The sequence below is a fragment of the Lagenorhynchus albirostris genome, chromosome 11 (genome assembly GCF_949774975.1).
Source record: "Lagenorhynchus albirostris chromosome 11, mLagAlb1.1, whole genome shotgun sequence".
In the NCBI taxonomy this organism is placed as follows: Eukaryota; Metazoa; Chordata; class Mammalia; order Artiodactyla; family Delphinidae; genus Lagenorhynchus; species Lagenorhynchus albirostris.
The window spans coordinates 88,299,837-88,312,849 of record NC_083105.1 but is presented as its reverse complement, the minus strand read 5'-3'; the positions used below and the strand labels follow the sequence as shown (position 1 = coordinate 88,312,849).

At 38.6% G+C, this 13,013-nt stretch overlaps 1 non-coding gene across 1 annotated transcript; it reads right to left on the bottom strand.

Moving 5' to 3' along the window:
- Positions 1–2,007: 2,007 nt before the first annotated feature.
- On the bottom strand, positions 2,008–2,110 carry LOC132530079 (U6 spliceosomal RNA). Its single transcript, XR_009543643.1, has one exon. It is a non-coding gene; the product is annotated as a U6 spliceosomal RNA (small nuclear RNA).
- Positions 2,111–13,013: the final 10,903 nt, after the last annotated feature.

The following is a 13,013-nucleotide window of genomic DNA, read 5'->3' as shown; positions in this document are numbered from 1 at the left end:
TGCTTAAATCTACTTTCTGTTCTACTTTGTTCAAATTAATATAGCTGTTTGTCTCATTTTTCTCAATGCTTCCTAATGCACTGTCACCCATTTTTTTCTGTTTTACTTTTCCATGCTGTTTTGTTTCAGTTGTATGTCTTTTAAGTAGAGATCATTTGATTTGGAGTGCTATGAAATGTCTCTTCCATTTCCCCTCAAGCCAAATGAGAGGGGATTCAAGGGGGCCCTTTAAAGAGGTTGCCTGGTGTGTGGGGGTCTGGTGCACTGATACTCTTGCTAGAAAAGCCTGAAGTCTGGCTGCTTTAGGAACAGCTTGCCATTGCCAGAAGTCTTTGGAAGGAAGAATTCATTCGGGCTTTCTGGGGACTCTTGAGGGCCACATGGAAGAGAGAGATATAAGTGGAGCTGCCTTGGAGGGCGTTAGGCGCTTGAGAGAATGGAATTGGCCTCAGAAATTCAGGGTGAAGTCATAGATGTCCAGGCAGAGGAGACCTCACCTGTGTTAAGAGAGCAACAGTGGGGGATCCCACTGCCAGTGACAGGGCTCCATAGAAAGTACAAGCACGCTCCAGGAGAAAGAATCAGCCTTAGATTCCAGCCAAGCCAGGGAAAACCAGTGCCAGATTATACTGGTGACTATGAAATGAGAACTTTCAGGCTTCCCTGGTGGCGCAGTGGTTGAGAGTCCGCCTGCCGATGCAGGGGACACGGGTTCGTGCCCCGGTCCGGGAAGATCCCACATGCTGCAGAGCGGCTGGGCCCGTGAGCCATGGCCGCTGAGCCTGCGCGTCCGGAGCCTGCGCTCCGCAACGGGAGAGGCCACAACAGTGAGAGGCCCACGTACCGCAAAAAGAAAAAAAAAAAGAGAGAGAACTTTCTTGGGCCTTACCTCTGTCTAATATGTCTCCTCGAAATCTGGAAGCTCTAGAGCCAGCCTGCTGATGGGATAAAGGGCAGTGAATGAGAAGGAGGGAACTAGAAACCTCCCCACGCTAGGTTTCCTACCTACTCCTTAGCCTGAGCGGGGAGGGGAGGAGTTTTAAATGAAGTATGGAGTCTGGAGTATCACCTGGGAGTGATCATTTAAATATCAAAATTAAATGTTTTGTGACTAAAGGTGTCTAGAGAACTTTTTATTTTCTGAGAGTGATCAGAAAAGTCATGGGATCTGCTTAGATTTCTGCTTAGAATTAGCCTCAGAGGACAGATTTGAATGGGTAGTGAGGGAAAAGAATTAAGTTTTCTGTTACATTCTTGGGGGACTAATCATAGCTGCCAATGACATTAAAGTTTGCCTTTTGTGTATTTTCCCTGATCCCTGGTTCTCAAATGCTGGCGTGTATCAGAACACCTGGAGAACTCATGACGAACCCAGTAGAGCAGGCTTGTTGAAGAGGGTAGGCCTGAGCCTTTGGATTTATACCAAGTTCTTCGATGATTCTGATTCCAACCAAAGAGTGAGAACCACTGTCTTGGATGTGTTATAGTGGAAAAGTACATGAGGCTGTCATGAGCTGCTTGCTGAATGCAAATTAAATCAGAATTCCCTCTGGAAGCTATCTGTAACTCTAGTCATTCCTATGTTTCTCAAATTGGTGGTTCTTCCTATCTATTTCTCAACAACCATTTTCCTGTGTCTCATTCATTTACATCCTGAAAAACTAGTGTTCTTATCACCATTCCATGATCATTCCACCTCATTTTATATCTAAGTATAGTTAGGTTGCCTCCTATTTTATTGTCATCCTGTGGATCATCAGGCAGTAATGATGAAGCTCTCAGAAAAGGACGTTGGCCTTGATACAGCGATGTCTTAATTAAGGAAGATTTTCCCCCTATTTCTTTAGATTTATTCTTTTCATTTTTGCCTTATATCCTTTCATGTTAATATAAATTATTTTACAAAACCTATATATTTGACATTTAGGCTTTTTATTTTCATTTTCCATTTCAGCTAATAATTTTCTTCATTCTTTTGAATTTATTGTCAACATCTGAATATGCATTAAAAATATGGAAAGCTTCATGTATTTCCATGTCATCCTTGGCAGGGGCCATGCTAATTTCTGTATTGTTCCAATTTTAGTATATGTGCTGCTGAAGCAATCACTCAGCCAATATTTTAGAAAATATATTTGCTGTATTTATGGATGTAATAATGGATTGTATATTAGTTTCCTGTGGTTGCTGTAACAAATTACCACAAATATGGTGGCTTAAAACAGCAGAAATTTATCCTCTCACAGTTTTGGAGGCCAGAAGTCCAAAATTAGTTTCACTAGGGCCTAAATCAAGGTGCTGCCAGCGTTGTGCTCACTCCAGAGGCTTGACAGGAAAACTCTGTTCCTTGCCTGTTTCAGCTTCTGTGGCTAGCATTCCTTTGCTTTTGGCCACATAGCCAGCATCTTCAAATCTCTCTTTGCTGATCAGAGAAGAAAAAGAAAAAAGAAGAATCCAAACTGGAAAAGAAGAAGTAAAGCTGTCACTGTTTGCAGATGACATGATACTATACATAGAGAATCCTATAGATGCTACCAGGAAACTACTAGAGCTAATCAATGAATTTTGTAAAGTAGAAGAATACAAAATTAATGCACAGAAATCTCTTGCATTTCTATACACTAATGATGAAAAATCTGAAAGAGAAATTAAGGAAACACTCTCATTTACCATTGCAACAAAAAGAATAAAACACCTAGGAATAAACCTACCTAAGGAGACAAAAGACCTGTATGCAGAAGAGTATAAGGCACTGATGAATGAAATTAAAGATGATACAAACAGATGGAGATATATTCCATGTCCTTGGGTTGGAAGAATCAACATTGTGAAAATGACTCTACTACCCAAAGCAATCTAGAGATTCATTGCAATCCCTATCAAACTACCAATGGCATTTTTCACAGAACTAGAACAAAAAATTTCACAATGTGTATGGAAACACAAAAGACTCCAAATACCCAAAGCAATCTTGAGAAAGAAAAACAGAGCTGGAGGAATCAGGCTCCCTGACTTCAGACTATACTACAAAGCTACAGTAATCAAGACAGTATGGTACTGGCACAAAAACAGAAATATAGATCAATGGAACAGGTTAGAAAGCCAGAGATAAACCCCTGTACATATGGTCACCTTATTTTTGATAAAGGAGGCAAGGATATACAATGGAGAAAAGACAGCCTCTTCAATAAGTGGTGCTGGGAAAACTGGACAGCTACATGTAAAAAATGAAATTAGAACACTCCCTAACACCATACACAGAAATAAACTAAAAATGGATTAAAGACCTAAATGTAAGGCCAGACACTATCAAACTCTTAGAGGAAAACATAGGCAGAACACTATATGACATAAATCACAGCAAGATCCTTTTTGACCCACCACCTAGAGAAATGGAAATAAAAACAAAAATAAACAAATGGGACCTACTGAAACTTAAAAGCTTTTGCACAGCAAAGGAAACCATAAACAAGACAAAAAGACAACCCTCAGAATGGGATAAAATATTTGTAGATGAAGCAACTGACAAAGGATTAATCTCCAAAATTTACAAACAACCCATGCAGCTCAATATCAAAAAATCAAATAGCCCAATCCAAAAGTGGGCAGAAGACCTAAATAGACATTTCTCCAAAGAAGATATACAGATTGCCAACAAACACATGAAAGGATGCTCAACATCACTCATCATTAGAGAAATGCAAATCAAAACTACAATGAGGTAGCACCTCACACCAGTCAGAATGGCCATCATCAAAAAATCTACAAACAATAAATGCTGGAGAGGGTTTGGAGAAAAGGGAACCCTCTTGCACTGTTGGTGGGAATGTAAATTGATACAGCCACTATAGAGAACAGTATGAGGTTCCTCAAAAAACTAAAAATAGAACTACCATATGACCCAGCAATCCCACTACTGGGCATATACCGTGAGAAAACCATAATTCAAAAAGAGTCATGTGCCACAATGTTCATTGCAGCTCTATTTTCAATAGCCAGGACATGGAAGCAACCTAAGTGTCCATCGACAGATGAGTGGATAAAGAAGATGTGGCACATATATACAATGGAAAATTACTCGCCATAGAAAGAAACGAAATTGAGTTATTTGTAGTGAGGTGGGTGGACCTAGAGTTTGTCATACAGAGTGAAGTAAGTCAGAAAGAGAAAAACAAATACCGTATGCTAACACATATATATGGAATCTAAAAATAAAAATGGTTTTGAAGAACCTAGGGGCAGGACAGGAATAAAGATGCAGACATAGAGAATGGACTTGAGCACACGGGGAGGGGGAAGGGTAAGCTGGGACGAAGTGAGAGAGTGGCATGGACATATATACACTACCACATGTAAAATCAATAGCTAGTGGGAAGCGGCCACATAGCACGGGGAGATCAGCTTGGTGCTTCCTGACCACCTAGAGGGGTGGGATAGGGAGGGTGGGAGGGAGACACAAGAGGGAGGGGATATGGGGATATATGTATATATATAGCTGATTCACTTTGTTATAAAGCAGAAACTAAGACACCATTGTAACGCAATTATACTCCAATAAAGATGTTAAAAGAAAATCTCTCTTTGCTGTATCTTCACATTGTTTTCTCTCCTATGTATGTTTGTTTCAGAATTCCCTCTGCCTCTCTATTAAAAGGATACCTATGATTCCATTTAGGGTCCATGAGAAAAATAAGGATAAACTCTTCCTCTCAAGAGCCTTAACTTAATTGCATCTTTTGCCGTATAAGATGATACATTTGTCCTTTGGTATCTGTGGTGGATTAATTCCATCCCCACCAACCCTGCAGATACCAAGATCTGAGGATGCTCAAGACCCTTATGTAAAACGGTGTCATATTTGGATATAACCTATGTACATCTTTTAAATCATCTTAAGATTACTTATAATAGCTAATACAATATAAATGCTATGTATATAGTTGTAAATATAATGTAAGTGCTACATAAGTAGCTGCCAGTAAGCAGTAAATTCAAGTTTTGCTTTTTGAAACTTTCAGGATTTAAAAAAATATATTTTCAGTTGCAGTTGGTTGAATCCGTGAACGCAGAACCCATGGATATAGAACCCATGGTTACAGAGGATACAGAGGGCCATTGTTTTCACAGGTTCTGGGAATTGGGTTGTGGAGTATATTGTCAGGGGCCATTTTTCAGCCTACCTCAAACATGTCCTCCAGCCTCCCTAGTGTACTAGGACAGCTTGAAAAATACACAGATCTCTTTGGACTTAACTGTACCAGCTCTGAGCTAAATCTAATTGCTGGGAACTTAGAACACCACTAAGTCCATTTGTTTGAATGAGGGTTTTGGAAGGGTCACGTGATAAATGGAATTCTGATACGAAATATCACACCCTGAGTTCGTCCTCTGGATTCTCCCAGTTCCTCAGTATAAAGTTGAGATAGATACCATGAACAACCAGCTGAATCCCCATGTCAGCCCCTCGCCTAAGAAAGTAGCACCATTTAGTAGGAACAGCCCTGTGGAAACTCCCAGAGCTCCCATCCCCACCACTGCCATTCCCATTGACAAAATGAATTCTATTCTCAATGCCTATTTCATTTAATCCGAGTTCAGAGTCTCCGGTGGAAGAATCTATTTGGAGAAGCCTAGGTTCTGTGCCAATACCCTAGGTGCTAGTAGTGAAAGGCAGAGGAGTGGGTTTTTGTTTTTTTCAGGTTCTGTAGTGGGAGAGAGTTCAACAACAATGTATACGATGAGGCATTCTCCAGGTATAAAAAAGTAGTTCAGGTTCTAGGCAGCCGAAGAAACACAAGTGTAATTTGCTCAAGATCACAAAATGAAAGAGCTGAATTCACTGTGCAACTCCTACTCTACAACAAACACTGTCACCCTTGGTAACTAAAAGGCCCATGGTAGATATTGTATATGATTAGGTAAATAATGATAATATTTTGAATTTATATTATTTCTCAACAAACAGACTAGCAAATCCTGAACTACTTTAACACGTTTGCCCTTTAAAAACTTAGTCGTTTGAACAAGTTTATTACCTTATTTTGCAGATGACTAAACTGAAATAAAGAGAAATTAAATGACTTCCCCACGGTCCAACAGTCAGTAGTAGGTTTACCGTTATTTGTTTTTCCTAACTCTGTTTCAACACACTAGTGTCTATTGCCTGCCTTCTGAAAAGAAAAAGATAAGGAGACAGACTAAACACTTTGAAAGTGAATGATATGTTTTCCTCCCTGAAACTTTTTGTATGATGCAGGGGTTAGTAACAGGAAACCTGAAATTTAGGAGATATAGAAAATAATAGATTTGGTCAGACTGGAGGATTAGAGCTAAGTTAAATGATCATAGCTTTAAATAATGCAAAGTCCAACTTTTTTAAATGGAAAGGTACTCTGAAAACTTCTTGGCATATTTCCGCTTCAATAATCCAACACCATCTGTGAAAACAAAACAAATATTATAGGCCTCCACTAAATGGATTACGTGTTTCTTAGCAGACACCTGTTTAGAGCACTTAGGTATTAGGTGATTCAGGGATCTCAAATGCATCCGTATCTACTGATTGAGCCTAGATATTGAATTTAAATGTCAGGGAATACAGTGACAGTTTTAGAGGGAAACTATAATGAAAAAATATTATATATTTTAAGCTCGTTGAATTTCAGATTGTCAAGGGCAGAGTTTTAATTCATCTGTACAGAACATTAACTTAGAAATGCTTTCACAAGTGAATTTTGTTAGGAATTGTGTTAGAGCACTCATTTCCTCCCTGCTCTTTTTTCTTTCTGTTTCTAAAAAAATTATTTAATTATTATTTTTAATAGCTTTAGTTTTGGGGGCAGTTTTAGATCCACAGCAAAACTGAAAGGAAGGTACAGAGATTTCCTGTATTGCCCCTTCCTTACCCCCATGCACGTTAAGCCTCCTCTTGTCAGCACCCTCCATCTGAGTGGTACGTTTGTTACAATTGCTGAACCTACACTGACACATCATAATCATCCAAAGTCCATAGTTTACATTAGGGTTCACTCTTCATGTTGTACATTCTATGGGTTTGGACAAATGTGTAATGACAAGTATCTGTCATTATAAGATGGTACAGAGTATTTTCATTGCCTTAAAAATCCTCTGAGCTCTGCCTATTCATCCCTCCCCTGTTTCCCCAGCCCTGGCAACCACCGATTCTTTCACTGTCTCCTTAGTTTTGCCTTTACCAGAATAACATACACTTGGATTCATACAGCCTGTAGTCGTTTCATTGGCTTCTTTCACTTAGTAATACGTATTTAAGTTTATGCCTTTTCATTGTTTGATAGCTCATTTTAGTGCTGAATATATGTATTATATATATTATTTTCATTGTCTGAATGTACCACAATTTATCCATTCACCTACTGAGGGATATCTTGGTTGCTTCCAAGTTCTGGCAGTTATGAATAAAGCTGCTATAAACATGCATGTGCAGGTTTTTGTGTGGACATGTTTTAAACTCCTTTGGGTAAATGCCAAGGAGCGTAATTGCTGGATCATATGTTAAGAGCATGTTTAATTTTGTAAGAAACTGCCAAACTGTCTTCCAGTGTGGCTGTACCATTTTGCAGTCCTACCAGCAGTGAATGACTGTTCTCTTTGCTTCATTTGTTACCAGGAATTGGTGCTGTTAGTGTCTGGATTTGGGCCATTCTAATAGGTATGTAGTGATACCCCATTGTTGTTTTAATTTGCATATCCCTGATGACATATGATGTGGAACATCTTTTCATGTGTTTATTTGCCAGCCATATATCTTCTTTGGTGAAATGTCTATTAAGGTCTTTGGCCCATTTTTTAATTGGGTTGTTGACTTTCTCATTGTTGACTTTTAAGAGTTCTTTGTTTCTTTCACATTTCTTTCAGATGTGTCTTTTGCAAATGTTTTCTCCCAGTCTGTGGTTTGTCTTCTCATTCCCTTGACATTGCCTTTTAGAGAGCAGAGATTTTAATTTTAATGAAGCCCAACTTATCAATTATTTCTTCCATGGATTGTATCTTTGGTGTTGTATCTAAAAAGTTACTGCTGTATTCAAGGTCATCTAGGTCATCTGCCAGGAGTTTTATGGTTTTGCATTTTACATTTACTAGTAAAATTTTTAAAAGAATTTGTTTTATCCTTTGCAATACGCAAATAATAACATGTTGGCCTTTCTTGCATATGATACAAGGGCTGCTTGAGTGAAATTTATGCTCATTTCTCCTCTTATTTCAGTGTTTCTTGCTATGACTCATGTCACTGGAGGATTTAAAGGTATTTTAACTCATTAAAGAAAACAAGTTTAGGATGTGTTGAATATGTTACATGTTTTGAAAGCCAGCATAATGCTGGAATGTGTAAACATGCATAATATAAACAGTTCACAAAGCACAGTGTTCCTGGTTTGTTCAGCAGTAACTAGACTCTTAAAAGTGTGTGCTCCATGGCATTGGAGCCTAAAATGTAAGAAGGAGGTGAGAACTTGAAAGGAATTGCAAGCAACTGAATACAAATAAATGTCTGCCCACCTTGTGAGAAATGACCCCTTTCAGTTTTCCTCTACATCAGATGCCATATTTCACAAGGAATTTGGGTTCATAATTAGCCATTGGGTTCATAATTAGCTATTGTCGTCTCAAGTGGAATTGTCTTCTAAAATGGCTGTGTCTGTTTGGCATTTGAGAAAACATGAAGATTTCTTACTCAGGTCTGATCGTGATAACCTGGTATGCATGTTGCAGACAAGAAATCAATGGCATTCAGTCTCTGCTTGAGGTCAAGGGAAATTGAGGGTCTGAAGTAATAGAGGCAAAGAAGAAGGCATGTACGGAGTACCTTTGATATATACATCCAAGGTTTTGAAATTCTGGGCAGACCATCAAAATGTAACTCTATACGTAATCCCAAAGAAAGTATAAACGGAATATTTCCTTTTATTACCACTTTTATGTATTTTTCCCCAAGCTATAAATCCTAAGAACATTTTCTTGGCTTCAAAGTTTGTAAAATTAAATGTCCTAGATGCTTCAAATGTAAATCATCCTCTAATAGAATCTTAGAAGCTCAATTTAAATGCTCAAACTTCTATTCTGGGTTCTAGTAATATAAAATATAATGTTTCCAATAAACTTCAAAGACTGCTATTTTGTGTACCGGAGGTGTCTTTTATGCAGAGGTTTTGCTTTTATTAGTTTTATCTCATCTCTAGAACCTTGGAAAGAATGGCTGGCTTCACAGAAATGCTGCTTGACTTACAAAGTTTGACCAGTTGAGGAAAACAACCTTATGTAAGATGAAAGGGTGCTGGGGGACTGCATGGAAACCAGAGAAATGAGAATAGCTGGTGGAGAAACTTTCCTGTATGCTTCAGCAACTACTGCTCTAATTGTTCCATTTCTGCAGTTTACATCTATAGAGACTTCAGGAGCATATATATGAGAAAGTGTCACTCAAAGTGACAGTTTAAGCCACATGTCCCTAAATTTCCAGCAGAACCATGCATTCAAAATCAAGCCTTGAATGCACAAATTAACCAAAAATGAAGTTTTGTCCTTAAAACTAGTTTGGCCAGCTACAGATGACTTGGACCTAAGATACCACGGGCACTGCATGAGAGATGACTACAGAGCATGTTTTGTTGTCAAGTTCATGATCGCCTGATTCATGTAGAAATAGAGCCCTCAACTTGGTTTTCCACTACACATTTATTATTTTCTGAACCAAATTCTTTAATGATGCTAAATTCCAATCCTAAAAACAATATAGTACATATAGTGGCAGCCCTGGGGATAGACTCCGGGATATAGATTACTCCAGCCTACTCCCCTGTATTTCCTTTTTCTTTTCTGTGCCTCAGTATCTTTAATGCTGGACCATTGATAGTGTCCAAATTGAGATCTCAGTTTTGAAGCTGGGAGAGTTAACATATAGGAGCCAGAAAACCATCATCAAAGGCTAGAGAAGTATCAGGGCTCAATAAGGGAAGGACAAGATTTTAAGGAGGGCAGACGGTAACAAAGTGTCAGCATTTGAATGATGTTTCCACATTCAGATGTGATAAAATGGTACAGAGTCCAGAGAGGGATGAACAAACAACAAAGGAATCAACAGGCATAATAATGCTACTACTACAGCACATTTATCTTATGCTGCTAAATGCACTGGATACTTCCAGACTTCATTCGCCTTGACTATGCAGAAACATTTCTTACAGTCGACTCTATTTTTAGAACCACAAGCCTTCTGGACGACAGTTTGCATACATTATTTTATTTAATATTCCAAAGAAGACTAGCGTTTCCTGTTTTTATCCCCACTTTCCATGTCGAAGAGACTGAGGCTCAGAGAAGTCAAGCAACTCTCTCAGTGTCACACACCCAGGTCTGTCTGACTCTCGAATCCTAGATTTTAACCCACACACTTTGCTGCCTCTTTTATACTGGACTGAGAAGGAAGTGAAGAGGTGAAAGAGGTGTGATACACGGATAAAGAGACTGATTTTCTCTATGAAATATAACATTAGGTTTTAAATAATAGTTCATCAAGCAATCTAGAAGCACAGAAGCTTGAGGTCAGATGGACATGCTGGTGATGGCAAAAGAAAAGAGAGGGTAACTGAGATGAGGTTGGAGCATTGAAGAACTGCAAGAGGATTTATTGGATGCTTCTTTTAGATGGATGTTGATGTTTCCTGTATTGGTGTTCTCAAAATGGGTGTGTAAGGGGAGCTATTGAAATAGGGAGAAATTGTAAGAATTTTAATCACTTACACAATTTTAATCAAATAGTTATATAATATTTATTATCAAAAAATGATATTTTATTTGATGTTAAATATACAAATTGGTCCTGGCTTCTTCACTTGGATGTACAAGAGACAATCATACATGATGTACATTTCCCAATACATCTTGAAAAAACAGCAGACATTTCACAACATAGGAGTTGTATTGGGATGTATCACAATTTATTGATACCTGTACCTAGTGAAGCAGATTTATGGATTATAATATCCGGGCGTAATTATACTAACCCTTCCCCAAACTGACAAGTGTTTCTAAAAGATTCCTACTATGAAACAATAGATTGAGAAAAATTAATAATGCAAAAACAAGCAAAGAAGACACTGGGCAGAGCTGCTCTCATTTCTACTCGTAGCTGTAAAGTGCTTGGTCAGCCTTCTTATAAAGTAAAATAAGGATCATTAATCATACCAGCATGTTCATACCACATTCCTCTCACTGAGATCATTAAAATTTTTGTACACTGTAAAATGAAATAATATAAATTTATGCCATTTTATTTTCTCTTTAGGTTTGGAATTAAACTGTGGCCTTAGGGTAGGTCTGACAGTGTGGGATGGGAGGAAGCATCTCACTTTGGGATGGTCCCACGGGCAGTGGCGTCTTGGAGGCAGATTCCAGGAATCAGCATGCTTGGTCCAGCAGGAAACACAACGTTTCTTATATGGGGTGTGCTGAGGTCACAGGCAGTGTTCCTAAGCGCCACAGATGCTGTGAGTTGGTGCTTCACAGAGTCCACAGAGGACTGTACAAATCTGGATTTCTATTGGGGCAAATTCTTTACTTCATTTTCCCCCTTCCATAGTCTTTGAAATGTAAAAGGAAGATTTACTTGGTTGAATTGTATTCTTCCTTTATCTTAAGGATATGTTCAAATCCTAACCCCCAGTATCTGTGAATGTGACCTTATTCGGAAATAGGGTCTTCGGGGAAGATTAAGATGAGGTCATACTGGATTAGGGTGGGCCCTAATCAAATGACTGGTGACCTTATAAGAAGAGGAAAATTGGGGCTTTCTGGAGTTTTTTCAGCTTTATTGGGATATAATTGACATATAACATTGTTTAACTGTAAGGTGTACAAAGTATTGATTTGATACATACGTGTTTCAAAATGATTTCCATTATAGCATTAGCTAATACTTTCATCACTTTACCTAATTACCTTTTTTTATGGTGAGAACATTTAAGATCTACTCTCTTGGCAACTTTCAAATATACAATACAGAACTCTTACTAACTATGATTACCTTGCTGTGAGTTAGATCCTCAGAACTTATTCATCTTATAACTGAAAGTTTGTACCCTTTGACCAACATCTCCCCACTTCCCATACCCCCAGCTCCTGGTAACCACCACTCTACTCTCTGTTTCCATGAGTTAAGCGTTTTTAGATTTCACATGTAAGTGATATCATACAGTATTTGTCTTTCTCTGTTTGACTTGTCTCACTTAGCATAATGCCCTCAAGGTCCATCCATGTTGTCTCAGACGGCAAGATTTCAAGAAGAGGAAAATTTGGACACAGAGATAGACATATGAGGGAAAATGCCACAGAACGCAGATGAAGAGATTGGACAGATGCATCTACGAGCCAAGGAACATCAAGGGTTGCCAGAAACTCCCAGAAGCTAGGAGAGAGGTATGGAACGGATTCTCTCTTAGAACTTCCAGTGGTAGCCAACTCTCCTGACACTCCTAGATTTTGGATTCTGGCCTCCACAGCTATGAGAGAATAAATTTCTGTTGTTTTAAGTCGCTTACTTTGTGGTAATTTGTTATGGCAGCCCTAGGATATTAATATAGAAGTGTAGAAATCAACTCTCTATTTTAGGAGGAAGTTAATTGGTTTGCCCATTACACATCCTTAATACAGGGCAGAATCAAGGCTAGCTATATGAACTTGGGCACATTACTGGGCTTCAGTTTCATCTAGAAAAATAATGTGTTAGAAGCTAGAAGCAATTTAAATTTTTCTTAAACTTCTTGAAGTCAAAAAAGTGTGTGCTTAAATGTGCCCCTCCCCCCTTAAAAGTAAAGCAGTTATTGTACACTACTCTGTTTTGAGCAGGCATTAAAACAACATAATTGATCTGTCCCTTCTAGAACGGTGGTTCTCAAACCTCAGTGCACATCAGAACCACCTGTAGGGCTTGACAGACCCTGAGCACTGGGTCCCACCCTCCAGAGTTTCTAATTCAA